Source organism: Dunckerocampus dactyliophorus, chromosome 7, assembly GCF_027744805.1.
Source record: "Dunckerocampus dactyliophorus isolate RoL2022-P2 chromosome 7, RoL_Ddac_1.1, whole genome shotgun sequence".
In the NCBI taxonomy this organism is placed as follows: Eukaryota; Metazoa; Chordata; class Actinopteri; order Syngnathiformes; family Syngnathidae; genus Dunckerocampus; species Dunckerocampus dactyliophorus.
This window is the reverse complement of record NC_072825.1, coordinates 14,478,134-14,492,992: the sequence shown is the minus strand read 5'-3', so window position 1 is coordinate 14,492,992 and position 14,859 is coordinate 14,478,134. Positions and strand designations below refer to the sequence as shown.

The following is a 14,859-nucleotide window of genomic DNA, read 5'->3' as shown; positions in this document are numbered from 1 at the left end:
ATTATTTCATCATGTTTGAAATGAAAAGGCTGTAATTAGTCCTAATTAGACCCTGACGTTGTTCTTTTCTTCTTTTCTACTCAACTCCATCTCATGCCTCCTCTCTTTTCTCACTTGAGAGGTGAGATCTTTTTCCAGAGGTTTCAAGATTGCTCCAAATCAGAGCTGTTAGTTTTGTGCAGTAGGGAACAATTTTCTGTTCACTTTGAAATTGATTAATATAGGCTTTTGACATCTCATCTGGCTTTGATATTCCACAAGAAGGGCGGTCCGAATTCTAGGATGACACTGTAATGTTTGCTTTAAAGTCGTACCTTAAATGGGCCGACGCCACAATGTCATGATGTTTTACAAGCCGGAGGAAAATGAGACCCAATATGCACCACTTTGTGTGTCTGAGCGTCCACATGTTGAAATCTGGATGGACCATTCACCTCATTGCGATGGTTACAATCGTGTAAGGTTTCTACTCCAATTAGTCTACTTTTCGCTGGAGCGAATTAGCCCAGTGGCTTGCTATCATGAAAAATAATTTTCTTCCAGTTATGTATTTACATGCATTCTTACCACACAAGCGCTATCATTTTTCAAATGAATTTGCGAAGCAAATCTGCTCACCGTTTTGGTTGAGGCAAAGGCTTTCCAGTGTGTGTGCTTGTGTGCAGAGAAAGTTGGAGCAGTGGTTTTTAGAGGACGAGGCAGAGCATCGAGACAAGCAAATATTTTCTCTGGCTTGCACAGCAGAGTGAAAACACACTCCTAATGCTGATGTGTATTAGAAGTGAACTGGGCAAATATTAGCACTGCCTTACAGTGGCAGATTGGTGGCGTGGAGGTGTTGGTAAATGTACACGGTGAGAGCCGTATACTGGATGCGTTTCTGTGCAATAAAACTTAATATAATTATGTATGCTTACAGCTAGCATGATCAAGCCAAACAATTTAGTAGCACACCACCCTTTCTCATTACATTACATCATTAACACCGATGGCGCACACACATGCACAATCTAAACTGTAATCAAATATGTTTCCTTCATCATAAATAACAACAGACAATGTTTCAATTTTGATTGATACTCGTGACAATTAATATCGCTAGATTAGTGCACTGTAATTGTGGGTGGATGTTGCAGCGGTGCAGGACTGCACCGCATCATACTGAAATAGGTGTTTGTAATATTTTGGTTATCTATTTAGGCTACATAGAAGCGGCTTTATTTTTAGAGCTTGCTCATGTGTTGGATCTCATTAGATTGAGCTGAAGAAATGCTTTATTTCCCAAGAGGGAACATTTTTATGTAAAACATCTGAAAATACTGCAAGTGCCCATTATAATTTCCCATATTTATAGATGAAAGTCATCTATTATATTTTCCTACATAGTCCAAACCTCATTGATATTTAATTTCCAGAAGCAGCAAATCACATTTGCAAAGCTAACCATCAATGTGGCTGGATGCTTATTAGCTTAAAATATTTATTCAGCCATTAACAGGAATTTGGCTAAGGATGGTGGAAATTTTAAGCCGATGAGTGACACACACACACACACAGCGAACCACCAGCCCACCCAATACTCCCAAATAAGTCGTTCATTAACTTGTTCAAGTTGGCATGTACGCTCAAGGGCACAACACCAACAATTACCTTCACCCACATTTCCTGTGTAAGTCAACTACTTGTGCGCCAGAGAGACAGAAAGAACACTCTTAAAAGGGGTTTCACAAAGAAAGGCAATGTATCATGCAGGATGAGTGCATCGTGTGTGTGCCTTTGTCTAGTTTGACAAAAACCTACATCCCCCTAATGTTTTTGTTTTTTAATTTATTTTGCAAATGAATTAGCAGACTCCGTAATAGAAGCCAGTCTTTGAGGTGCAATGCTTATTAGTTTCTTATCTACACTAATTACCCATTAAATAACCACATGCATACATACACACATGCATAAACGCACACACTCCTATTACTGTATAATTAGCTAGTGGGCAAATATGAATATGCATTTCCACTGTTTAATACATAGAAATATGAATGCATCCATTTTAATGCCCTCAATTGACTTATCCTGCTTTTCACGAAGCTGAGTAAAAGGCTATCATGGCGTACTTCACTTAGAATCCCAGAAAGAGAGTCTGTTAAGCAGTGTGCTTATTACCGGGAGGATATCATTGGTATCCTTATTATTAAGACAATTATATGGGCAGTTTAAGATAGTTTACCATTTGCGATGCTATAATCCATGAAAAGTCTGTTTTATGCTTCATTTGCAACTGTTGACGTGTGTGGCCTGTGGACGACCTCAAAAGTTGGTCCAGCTATTGTAGCTGTGTAGGGCAATTTTGTTATTTATTGCACATCTTGAACTCAAGTTTAGAATATAATTAATAATAATAAATCAGTAATCGGCTCAGACACTCTTTTCTTGTTATTACACAGCCGTGCAGGATGCTTTGTTCGTACTTGTTGTGTTGAGGATGCTTGAAGCAGTGTGTGTCACATCAGGTGCGTCAGGATACCCATTGGCTACCCGATGTTGACCGGAGCCGTCCCAGCCAATCAGCTTTTAGTTTGCTGACCTTTTTGCTGGCGCCCTGACCCTGATGGGAGGTGAAGTGTGTGGCTGGTAGCAGTCAGTTCTGGCACAGCAGGGTGAAGAGGAGGAGAAAGAAAAGGACCAGGCTGGAGGGCTCAGAGATTTTATTTGCCATTTTCTTCTATTCCTGTCCTCCTCCCTTTCCTCAACTTTGTCTGGAATCATGGCAGCATCTCTTGATTGTTGTTTCACATGCAAAAGCTTTCTCTTCCGGCTCCTCAAAGATTTACAGTACAGGTAGAGGAGTGTAACCACATGCTATACTTGAAGTTTTGTCATTTGCTGTGCGAGTATGTTTGTGGGGGTTGTTGTGATGGTGACTGGTCCCATTTCCCAGTAGCCACTTCGGTCGTCTCAGAGGTGCTTAACAACAATCTGTCCTCCTGAATGAGAAAACAAAAATCAGAGGATGCTTGAAAATGCTCTGAAATGCAGTAATGAATATTTTAGACATAAAGGACCACTCTCCCAGCCTCCATTTCCCTGGCTCAGTCCTCCAAACAGCCCTTTTAAAGTCAAGTGATGGGGGTTAAGTTAATTATGCACATTAGGGCCAGCCACCCTCCCTTGCTCGTTTAGTTGCTGTGTACGTGTGTGTTTGTGTGTGCGCGTGCGGCGTTTGCTTGGGAAGCCAAAACTCTGCTTTTAATTAAACACAGATGCATGGAAGCAGACACTGTCACACATACTCTTAACAGCAGCTGCACACATGCAAACATGTGTGGGTTTCTAAACAAATACCCACACATACACAATGCTGTGCGAGGAAATAAATGAGTTCATCTTTTTTTTTTTTTTGTTTCTTCCATTATATTATTTCTCAATTCCTTACTGTTTATGCGCGTCTTTAACTTTTTCACTTCATCCAACCTCCATTTCCTTTGTTCATTAACCTGATGTGTCTTGCTTGACAGGATTGGATCTCCCCTGCCACAGCATTTGATTGATGTAATCCATTTGCAGCAGGCACAGGAGCGCCAACGTTAATCAGTGACAAGGCTTTGATCTAAGAATTACCACATAAAAGCTCCAGTCCAGAGTCCAGTTCCTTCAATATGCTGTGGCCTTATATCATATTTAAAAACACATTTAAAAAACTGTCATACTTGTGCCGAAAATATCAGTGTGTCATCACTAAGGCTGTCAAAAATAACGCTTTAATGGCAGTCATTTATTTAATTGTAGGGATGTCTGAATCAGATATTGATATTGTATTGGGCCGATATCAGTGAAAAAAAAATAGCGGATTTTATCGGCCTTCAACTCGAATCTCCAAAATTGGCACGGCGGTAAAAGTGATTAATTAATCAGATTTAAAAAAGAATCATTTGACAACCCTAATAATCCCGCATTATATACATGTAAACTATGTACATTTTTATTTACTTTATTTCTATTAAGTAATTAACACACAACTGAAATTCCACATGTCCAAGTAGTTATTTTCCATGCAAAAGTGGAAAACACACTTCTTATTAAATCAATCTGATTACTAATGTTTTGCTAATGTATTTCCTTTTTAATCCCAGCAGTTATTCCGTAAATGAGGTATGTGTTTTCTGGGCTTAAAAGTTTCCGAGCGTTCTTCCCTATTGGTCTCTTGTGTGTCACAGCAACTGCCTCATTTTTCATTAAGACGATTTCCCCATTATTTCATTTCTTGTAATAAAATGGCACAAGATTACTCATGAGAAATTCTAAATGCACCTCATATCTACTACTGCTGCACCTTGGCTGAAAGCTTCATATTTCTTATTTCTCCTACTATTGTATCTATATATCTGGCACAAAGTGTGTATTTATGTGTGTGTGTACTTTCTGGATGTACAACCTCCGATCAGACACCACTATCTGGTGGTCAGCAGAACTTCATTTGTTGTTTTTGTTTTTTTTTAAAAGAAAACCTTGTATTAAAGGGGGGAAAGGTTGAAAATATAGTTGTGTTGCGTATAAAAATGTCAGTGAGTTGGAGAAGAGTAATTTACTTAGGAGTCCAAACTAAAAAGACAGTAAATGCTTCAAACACAGGCCAGTGATGGTTAACTGTGAATTAAAAACAAATATATTATAGTCACAACATATCTTAATCTAAGATGATTCATATTTTGTTTCCAAACAGCACCTCCATTGGTCACATTTTTCAGTGGAGGATAATAGAAAATGTAAAGATATGGGCAGTGAAATATGAGTCAGTTTGGGGAGGTAAGAATGAGGAGAGATTAGCGTGAGATTAGAGTAAGAGAGATGGAGGAGTGAAAAAGAGGGGGTCACAAGAGTCTTGCAGTATGTGTTTTGTGTGTGCACGTAAGTTTGTGTGTTAGAAAAGAATAATGACTGTACAAAATCCCACCCTGTTTTGTTTTCAACCGCCCCCCTAGCCAAGAGAGGCTGAGCATTTTAGCCCAAATGCACATCTTTTTCCACATGTTCCACACAAAGGCTTTCATTTTTGCCAAAATACACACAGAGCCATAAACTATTTTTAGTGTTGATGAACGGAATGGTTCAAGTGACACTGTTTTTGCATTGTATTACGCCTTTGTGGATCAGATTGGAGTTTGTCTTGATTCGTAGTTAGACCAGAAGCTGGCCAAAACATTTTCTTAGTTGTCCCGTTTGCTTGTGTAAACATGATAGCCTCCAATGATTTTCTTCCTGCACTGCCTCATCCTGGGAGTTATTAAGGATGGCCCGTGGTGAGGGAGGCACAACTGAGCATCAGTGACAGAAGGGGAGCAAGTTCTGTGGAAACTTCTAGATCAAATGCCCCTATTACTGCCAGACTCCAGCTGTGGTTAATACTAGCAACAACCAGTAGCCCAGGGGATTTCTTACCAGGGCTAAACCAACATTAGCAACATGCTCCCAACACCGGCCTTTTTTAAAATATATATATTTTTTGTCATTTTATTAATAATATAAATGTCTTTATTTGTTGATCAAAGAAACATGTCTTTTTTTTATTAATTGCAGTAATTTGGAGTGCAACACAAGCAAACATCACTCTGGAGACAACTTGATCCTATACAATTCTGGATGCAACTATTTACTAATCCGGCACAGTGTGGACACACATTTATTTTCAACCCGCCAAAAACAATCTCAGGAGCGTTCCCGTGTGAACAGACCTTACTTCAAACTTCAAAAGTGTGTTGGGAACCATGTTATTTTTTGTTGCTTCTGTTTTTTTTCTTAAAACTGTTAAAGGGACTGTCTGCAATGTGTTGCCCGGCTGCCTACAGAGCTCCAATATTAAAATGTACAAGCATTATATCCTTCTTCCTGCTTTAAATGCATGAAGTACGCCCTGCGTAACACATGCACCACACTGGTTATGTTTGTTGTCAACTAATGACAGCGATTTGGCAACGTTTAGCTACTCATGTTAGCTATCATTGAATGTGTAGCCTTTTGTTTGTGTACGTGCGTGTATGTATGTATGCACTACGACTAGGCCTATCACAATAATCGATAAGTCGATCACTTATGTCATATAATTAATGAACAAATGGTCTCAAAAAATGTCAATAATATCGATTATCGACAATAATTTGTAGGACAATTATCGTCCAGCAAAATGTGTTATCCTGACAGGCCTATCTACGACATGTATGTGAATACCAGACAACCATGAGTGACAGCCATGAACGCCAGTTATTTTATTCATGCTGAACTTTTATTGACAACTTTTGTGCAGTTTAATTCATAATTGAGAAAAATACAGAAACATTTTTGTACAGTCTTTCTAATTTATTTCAATACTTTCTTTCAATCCATTATTTTAAACCACTATTTTTAACACATGCTAGCCAGTAGCGGTGTGCTTATATTTCTGGTTGGAAAAAAATGTAATCTTGAGCCAGTTGCATACAGTCTTTTTAGGTTACTATCTATATACACGAAGTGAGACATTACTTATTATTATGGTTTTGTTTTCATGCATGTGGTGAATTTTCTAGCCTGACTTTAACAAACACTGTGTGCTCATTGAAATACCTGGGAACTAATTAGTTCATCATTAATCATCTTGTCAGCAGAAGAGATTGTGTCAGTTCAGAGGAATCCATCAGTACATTATCCGATGAAAACACATGGATGTTCTGAAGATAGAAAAATAGAAATCAAAACAATGGCTTCACAGTTCATACACAGCTACGTACTACACAAGTCTGTTTGCCCTACGTGTTACACTTGCGTTACAATCGCCTCACAGCTGCTTTTGTTTTCAATCTGAACGGCAACATTTACGATCCTTTTTCTCAAAACATCTGCATACCCATTCTTTTGGTTCTTATTGAAGACCTCTGTTGTTTTTATCTTTGTGGTAAGAAGAGTTACCCTCGCCATGGATGCGCCGATGGCATCTGCTTTGCTTCAGAGTAGAGCTCAGAGATTCCCAGTGACGCATGTGGTCAACTCATCACGCAGCTCTAATTCACCTTATATTACGCAGCTTTTATGTTTTTATGTATTACATCACATCTGTCATGTTATGGAGTTGTTGCTACAGCAGGATATGTTTTTTGGGGGTAATCATGCCCAAGACTTGTGTAATGTGTAACATATCCTGTTTGACTCCATGTTCCTGTGGATATTGGACCTTGCTGTCTCCCCTTTATCATTTGTCGTTACAGTTATTCTGAACTGGTGGTTGGGAGTCAGATGTCTTTGCCTGAGGAAAAAAAAAATAATGACCTGTGAACACATCTCACATTCTTGTTTGTGCTATTCACTTGGCACTAGGTGCATGCCATGTTCATGGACACAGGGCACAGAAACACTGCCAATTATCCGTTAAGCTAGATTTATGCTTCTGTGTCTAGGTGACATCAATTTCGGTCTTCAGTTGCCATTATTCACCACTACAGGGGCAAGCGGCGCAGGAAGCTAAAAAGCTAAATAGCTAATGAGTGTTGCATTTGCTCAGTGCAGTGACTGTCTTGGACAGCACGAATTCAACCAACGCAGAACTTCAAAAGGTTCGCAATGACGCCGGAAAGGATGGTCGTAGAAGTCTCTCAAGACCAATGACCAATCACCAAAGAAAATTAGGAATGTTTACTGGATTGAAATAAAAATATATATATGACTTTTTTGAGGATGAAGCGGTATAGAAAATGGATGGATGGATGGATATGACTTTTTTTTTTATCCCTTTTGCAGCTAAGAAAATTCCCAAAATGTACTTTTTCTCTTCCTAAATCAACTTTTGTGTTCTATGGAAATCAGTGCAGATGCTGAACAATTGTTAAGCTTGTTTAGGAGATGCTCATGAAAAAAGAAAAAAACCTTCTGTCTAAATGGAGACATCGTCATCTGTCTCATAAGGAAGAGTAATGGAGTCTACTGATTTTTCTCTTGTTTCATTTGATAATCTACTGGGTGTACAAATGAAACTGGGGAACTTTCCATATTTTAAGGCTGCGCTGAGTATGGTTGATTGCTTTTTTGCATGTCTTGTGAATTACCCAGGTGCAGTAGCCTTTCAAACACAGAAAAGCGCTGTGTTGCTCATTGACTGGTTGACTGGGTGGCAGAGTTACTTGTCTCTGTGAAACCTGTGAAATATGATTTACATTTAGAGCATGCAAACCATAACCCACGGGATGCATAGTCCCCCATTGTTTGTGACAGTTGGTAGTACCGGCACTGAAATGAAGAGCGACTGAGTAGGCAACCGACTTTGCATATCAGTGGCTGTGCTCGGGTCACAAGCACATCTGGTTGACTGCGAGGTGTGTGTTTGTTTGTGTGTGTGTGCATGTGCGAGTCTCTCAGATACCATAACTCACAATGCACACGCCACTTATATACGCACTCATTCACAAGCTCACTTGTTGATGCACACAAACAGCAAACCCGGCACACTCCTACACATGCAAACAAACAAACCTGCTGCTCCTGGCAAGGTGCTCTGACAATCAGCTGAAGGAGGGAAGGCAAACAAAACAAAGAGTTTAATTTACATGACAGTAGGTTGTGTTACATTAGAATGGTTTTGCAATGATAGAGTGAAGCTCAGCAGGAAACAGCAATGTAAAAGTGATGGCCTTATATACGGTATACATTAAGCACAAAAATGGAAAGCGCACGCTTGTCTCAGTTAATAGCGGGCACTATGTATCTTGTCTCCTTGACAATCATTTTACTGTCTTTACTTTTACAAATGTTTAGTCTTTTCTGAAAAAGAAGATATCTTTAGAAGACGATATCAAGATATTTAGTGGTGCTAACTAACGAAAGGGATTTTACTTTCTTTCTTTTAAACATTGCTTAAAGTTCTACAAAACTTTCCTCTTTGAGGCAGCAAATGATATGTTTTTGCAGTGTGTGCACAACAATTCATGATACATTTGAGCAAGCTATTAATTTCATCAATATTTAACCTAACAGTGTTTTGAAACCATTGCTGGTGGGTTCAGATTTTTATGTTTGCAACTTCTGTCTTGACGAGCTTAAGTTCAGCAGATGTGTTTGCTGTGTATCCGTGTATCCTAGTGAGTTAAGCTTGCGCTGTGCACGTATTTTATACACCTTTTTTTGGAGATGAGCACACTTTACTCACTGTGTCATGTGTTTGTGGTCAAATTGTTTATTTGTGTCTCTACATGACTGCATGGGTGTGTGTGTGCGCGCGCGCGTGTGTGTGTGTGTGTGTGGCTCAACTCAACTGGCTCCAGTGGTCTGCACTCCATGTAAAGAGATAGCATCTTCTCACAACAGATCAATAACTGAATATTTCTAGAATCCCTATCTCTGTCTCAGATTCAACCAAAAATGTATGCACTGTATGTGAGCGAGAGAGAGAGAGCGTGCACACGTGCGTGCGTATGTGTGTATGTATCAGGATAACCTAAAAGCTACAACCACATGTACTATCTCCTTGTGGTGAAGTTTAATTTACTGTAGCTTACCATTATTGAATCCTTTTCACATGATCAGACTCAGATAATGCGTATGTAGTGTGTGTGCCGTATGTTGACACAGCTCTATTGTGTTTTTGATTGTAGCTTTTTCATTAGTTTAGAGAGGCATTTAGTTACTTTATCTTTTTGTTACATTTGCCATCACTTTACCAGCCCTTTTGTATCAGAATATATGAATTAATGGACCATTCTGCAAGTTACAGCAGTAACAGCACAGTTTAGACAACCATTACAAAAAGACACAAGTGAAGTGAAATATACGCAGTTTAAAAAAAAAAAAAATAAAATCCCATTTTTGTTTTATACCCACCGCATTACCCATTGATCATCATGTTTTTTGTCATACGATAGACAACTACATACTTCTTCAATTGTACTATTTTTGTTTGATTTACTGACAAATGTGTATGTTATATTTGCTGTAACATTACAACTAAATCTAGTCACTTTGTGTTTTTCTTCTTGTAAAATGAGCCCCCCCACGTTCTTCATGTTGAAAATCCCCGGACCCATTGATTTCTTGCCTGGTGCTCGTGGGTATCACATTGATGTTGTGATGCAATCGACAATCAAAGAGTCTCCCAGGGTTTTTTTTATTTTGAAAAATGACCAAATTCTGAGCCGTCCCTGTGATTTCTCGCCTGAATTGATCCAGTCTGTGCAGCTTGACTCTTGCTTGAGAAGCTGGGATCATCGTCGGCTGGAAGTCAGTGGTATTGATACCAAATATATTCCTTGGTCACCTGCGCTTCCCATGTCAAGTTTTTTATTTGAACATTGTCAAGTACCCGGTATTACAAGAGAGATGAGTGTGTATCGTGGATCCCCACATGTTTGCGAAATCAGCATTCGCAACCCATATAATTTGCCCTACATTGGTAGAGTTTGGAGTTGCTCAGAAAATAGTCACAGCCAAATCTCAATTTGCTTGAGGAGGTGTTTTTTTTTACATTCAATAAATTAGCTTGATATTTACCCTTTTTACTCATGCATCACACAACAGGAGCTTATCAAACCAAACTAATCACGATTAAACCAAAAATAAAACTGCAGGTAACACATCTGGAACACACAATGTAACTGTACCACACGGACTATGTGGGTATCGAATAGACACTTACAGTACACACTAATATACATGCAGAACAGTATTATTTTACATTTATAACCCAGAAGGCATGATGGGAAGCCCATGTACACACTTCCCCAAAAGGAAGTTACCTAGCATACCTTGCAAGTTATAAATGAATATAAAATAGTTTTGTGTGCATATTAATGTGTAGGCATTTATTTTTATACCCACATAGTCCATGTGGTGCAGTTACTGTACATTGTGTGTTCCACATGTAGTACTTACTGTGTTATTTTTTTTGTTGCACTTTGATGTTTGATGACCTTTTGTTGGTTTGTGTTGCGGTGTCAAAATAGCCATTTTTCTGGGTATTTTTTTTGCCATTTGCAAAGAGAACACAACCCCGCTAATAGTGGGGATCTACTGTGTATGTTTTGAAATGTTTACGTTGTCTTTTAGGTCCAGCATTTAAACTGATTTATTTAAATTGGTTACAAAAGGCAAGGCAAATTTTGATTGTTTTTCATATTAATCATGGCATATTCAAAAAATATTAAGTAATTGTATGGATTTTATGTAATACAGTATATGAGGTGTACACACACATTACCTTTTGTTCTAAAAATACTCTGAATGAATGAATCCTTGGGATAGACTGGCACACTGTCCAGAGAAAATATTTGGTAATTATGTACCATTTGTTTGCCAACATGACCAAACATAATGCATATGCATTGTTTATCAATTAAGTTTTTGTTTCAACCAGTTGACGCTTCATTGACGAGTCATTTGAGTATGCAGCATGCATAACACATACCCTTGAAGTCAGACTGAGGTTTAGCACATGCAGTTCAAGGTTGGTCTCCAATTGATCGAACATTGATCTGTCTTTTTTATTCCTCATATTTATCCCCCCTTCTCATATAGACACCCTCCCCCCTCTCTTTTGCCTCTGTCCTTCTCTTTTCATCTTCAGCCAGATAGGTCTGCCTCAACTGCCAAGAGCACAGAGTATCACTGCTTGTGTTTTTCCCTCTTATGCTCCTTTCACAGTGCACTGAAACTATGTCGCAATTTCTCAGGGAGTTTTGATGCCTGAACGTCTCCTGTCTGGGTGTATCTCGTCTGCACGGCAGCGGCAGCCCTATGCGAACTGAACTGCACTGCCTCGCTGCAGGTCAGCCTTCACGGCCGATTAGTGTCGAAGCGCCACTTTGGTCACAAGTTGTCGGGAGCGCTTATCGTGAAGATCAACAGCGATCAGTCTCACCACTGCACAGTCCCTCACCGAGTCCTCTACATCCCCGCCCTCTTTCTCTCTCCTGTTTTCTTCACTCTCCCCTCAGGCATTTTCTCCCAACCTTGTTTTTTTTTCCTCAGAACATATTTCCATCTATATCTTATCATTGTCGGCTTTCTTTGCTCCCACTTGCTCTACACCCCATATGCAAACTCAAAAATGTGTTCTGTTATTCATTCCATTTGGATTTGAAGTCACCATAAGTGTGCTGCGTATGAACAATATGTTGTCCTATCTTCCCACAATGTGGACAATTGACAACACAGCATCAGGAGGGGTTTTGGAGTCAAAGCAGAAGTCTAAAATATGTCAGAAAGCACACTTTTTATTACCCAAATCAGGTGGTCATAGTTTTAGTTAAAGGACAGGGTAGTGATAGGTATTTTTAGGCATCATATCTAAATCTGTACGTAGTCACAACTGCTGCAAGTAATGTCTCAAATCGTGGCATTTCAGACATTATCCGGAAACCATGTTCTGTTTGTACAGTTCAAGAGACATCTATGCGCGCTATTCCTCCCCCCGTGTGTCTGTATGCCGTCAGGCCTTGTCTGTAGCAAGAGTGGAGACGAGTCATGTTTGGCCTGTCAGTATGGCTGGTAGTGTCACTATCTGGAGCTGCCGGTTCCACTGACAGCGCTGGAGGGGCTACTGGTCCTAGCAGAGTGCAGCCGTCACCCTGTGACACGCTCAGTGTCACCGATCCCCTCTGTCTGGTGCCATGGCATCCCCTCCTCCATGTCCTCATCTCCTACTCCCACTCCTACCCCCCCCCCCCCCCCCCCCCCCCCACCCCAGCCAGTGGCCTTTTCACTGCCACTCCAGACTCCGTCATTCAGTCAGTCGCTAACTTCCTCACTAAGAAGTCTCGAGTAGGAGCTTGTATATGTACTTTTGAGAGCTGAGACTGGCTGTTCACACTTACCTTGTTAGTTCTGATATCAAATGAATAGATAAGTGGATGGATGGATAGATCGATGATAGATCCTCCGTATGCAGCGGCACTGTGTGAGAGATTTAATCTGGCCTCTGCAAGTGTGCAGCAGTGACAAATGGATGCTCACTATGAAACCCCCTCATCCAACAGACAGTATTAGTTTTTGCTTTAATTACCAGCAGCAGTAATGTTTCCTATCCATAACTGTCGGCCTCCTAGAATACAGCCTGGCAGAGGGGTGAGGGCCTTGTCTCTTCTCTCAGTGGGCCTCCTGTCTCATCTCCCGCCCCCACCCCCTCGTCTATCGTCTCTTCCTGTCTCTTTCGCCTTTTCCCTATCTCACTCCCCATACTACAGACACACACAGTCACAGTACATACACACAAATCCCACCCTATGTGTGTGCCGCATCTTTCATTTCAATATTTCAATATTTATGCCTTATCCGAGCAAGTTCAAAGTCACAGTAAGGAAGGATACCTTTGGCCAACAACCCAGCCGACAGCCCAGGACTCCGCCTGGTGGACAGGAGGCGGGGGGGTGGGTTAACCCCTACATTGGTCACCTGCTGCAGTATATGAGAATTTTAATTTATACAGTGGAACTTCCGGATTCCTACAGCCCGGTTTTCGTAGGATTGGGTTTTGACAAAAATGATTGCCAAAAATATCTCAGTTTTTGTACACTATTTGTGGTACACTGGTTATTGTACGACCAAACAGTATTCCTAACAAACTAACCATCTGCCAGCGTATCAGTCGGCGGAATCGCATGCCCAAACAAAGCATCCACACATTGGTGACTCAGTCTCTCTGAAAATGGATAATGGTTCTCTTATAGTTGGGAGACTACAGCAATAAACTTCAAGTTATCAAGTATACCGGCCTAGTTGTCCACACTTTAAAGTTAAGTTTGTAACGACCTAGAGTGGAACAGTGTTGGTGTGGCTCTAAAAAGCCGTAATGTTCACTGAAAAGTGGTATGGAATCAATCCCAACCTTGTTTTAACATGACACGTGCCTTAACTTATATGCAGTTATATTTTGCATGCACCTCAGAGGTCCATGGGCCTTTTTAAGGCCCAATAATACTGTTCATTTTTGTGCTGGCACGTTTTTCTGTGGATTAAACTGACCACAGACACTTTTAATAAATAAAGTGTCTGGGAAGTCCGTCCTTTGCCATAAAGATCTCTGACAGCTACCTTCTGGTAATAGATTAGCCTAATTACCGTGTCCCTGAGTTTAGATCACAACGTCACATACTCAGCCTGTCGCTGTAATAGCTATTACAGCCACTACTCTCCACACCCTACCTCTTAATGTAAAGTTGTAAAAACGTGAGGGGGGGAAAAAGGAAAGCCAAAAGGAAAAGGTCGTCTTGATTTGCATGCAAGCCTTCATTATAATGCGAACAATATGCGAATATGCTAAGGACCGGAGACGGCGCTTTGCATGTGCAAGTGATGAATGGTGGGTACATTGTAGAATGGAGGCTTCGTCACCCTCATCTGCATACCATACTTTATTTACTTATTTATTTATTTATTCATTTACTCTTGAGTGGTTGTTTTCTGTATTTCATCTTATGTCTGTAGATGGTGACTGAGGGGGACTCCCTTCCAACCCACCATCAGGCACCCACAGATGCACACATGTACGCAAAACACAGCTACTGTATGTGTGCGTGGGTTTTAAATGTGTGCGACTGAATGAGAGATTGGTGTTTTTTTTGTTTTTGAACATGTTTAGGGAACATAACAATTTGGTTTAGTGAAAAGTAGAGCTCAAAGGTGTGATCATTCCATACAATTTGTGACCAGTATTATCACGATGTTGATATGCCTGCACTTTGACCCTAATTAAGTTTGTCTACGGAAAAATGTCTCTGATGTAACCCACATGTGTATCTGACTTCTTCTTACATTTGCTGTACAGCTGGCAACAACTTTTGATTGAACACTGGAATCTCAGACACCAAACATGTTGAATAGTAAAACTACGCTAATTAAATTTTGAAACAGTTA

The 14,859-nt window shown here is 40.1% G+C and overlaps 1 protein-coding gene across 7 annotated transcripts in view; it reads left to right on the top strand.

The window, feature by feature from the left end:
• Positions 1–14,859, top strand: part of znf407 (zinc finger protein 407) — a 191,083-nt gene that overhangs the window by 38,950 nt on the left and 137,274 nt on the right. The gene's annotated exons all lie outside the window — the stretch shown is intronic.